This window comes from Pundamilia nyererei, unplaced genomic scaffold, assembly GCF_000239375.1.
Source record: "Pundamilia nyererei isolate P.nyererei 1_Seehausen unplaced genomic scaffold, PunNye1.0 scaffold00408, whole genome shotgun sequence".
In the NCBI taxonomy this organism is placed as follows: domain Eukaryota; kingdom Metazoa; phylum Chordata; class Actinopteri; order Cichliformes; family Cichlidae; genus Pundamilia; species Pundamilia nyererei.
In genome coordinates, this window is record NW_005187809.1 from 46163 (window position 1) to 47520 (window position 1358).

Here is a 1358-nt window from a genome sequence, read left to right on the forward strand (position 1 = left end):
GAGTTAGTAACCAAGTTACAATATTATAAAAGTAACTAATTTCTCGGAAAAGTTACTATTGCATTACTTTAACTCTCTGGCGTATAATTGGCTATTTTTGACTAATTTTACTTTTTCCTCCACATTCACCTTTAAAAACTATTTACTTGCCTTATTTGGTGTCATTCTTTTCAGCACAACCTCACATGTTTGAATTTACTGTTATTTGTTTCATTTTGACATAATGTATTAACACAATTGATCTAAAATCAAAAACCATAAAATCTGTCACGGCCTGGGGATCAGCAAGACGCTGATCGGCCATTTCTACCTTTCTCTCTCTCTCTCGCTCTCTGTCGCCGGGCCGGAACTTATTGTGGGTTCACACCTTCAGCCCACGCCCACTGAAGGGGAACACACCTGATGCCCATCAAGCCACTCGGCATTTAAGCCAGGATGAGTCTCCTGGTCTTCGCTGGATCGTTGTCTACCACGTGTCAGTGAGAGTCAAGCTACAGCTCAAGATAAGTCGAGCTGTAGCTTGTGAACGGTGTAACTCATTCTCGTTTCCTCGCCTACAGACCTCCAGGATAACCTTCCCTGTGTGAATCTTGGTGTCAAGTGTGGGGAAAGGAACTGCGGTCGTGAGTGTGGAGAGTTGGAGAACGAGTGATTCCCCCCTTGGATTTCCCTGGAGCCCCATCCCCCACATTGTTGTCTATAGCACTGCCCTGCACTTCCTGTATATACACCTGGTGAACTCCATAAATAAATTCTTGTGTTCAGCTGATTCTGAAGTTCTGCGCTTGAGTCCCTCACGTTGAACAGTAACAAAATCACAGTAGATAACAGTTATATTTTTTACTGTAACAACCACAAACATTAACAACTCATTTTCATACCTTGAAGTACAAATAGAAATTGTAAATTTTAAAAACCCATGCACAAGTTTTGCAAACAACAAAGTTATTTGCATCTATTTACCTAAAAATGCAGCCCAGGCGTTTTTTTTTCTATAACTATTTCAAACTATTTACAGAACAATCAGCTGTTCTGCATCAAATAAGATGCCACACAAATTATTTGTGCCACTCCAAAATATAGTTTCTGTCTGTTATAAGATGAAGGAGAACATCACAGCCGGATACCTGCAGGCCTGACAGCAGCAGGTGTGTCTGCTCCTGTTTTCCACCTGTAGGCAGCGTTTACACTGCAAACTGCCTTTGGTGGCTTTTTGACAGAACTGTGACATTCAGCAGTCGCCTCATTGTTCTGACACACTCCTTCTCTCTCTCTGGCCGTCACTCCTAAAACTTCCCCCCCTTCCTAAACAACCAAATGCCATGTTGCCATATCATTTTTTGATTGGTCGACATGGT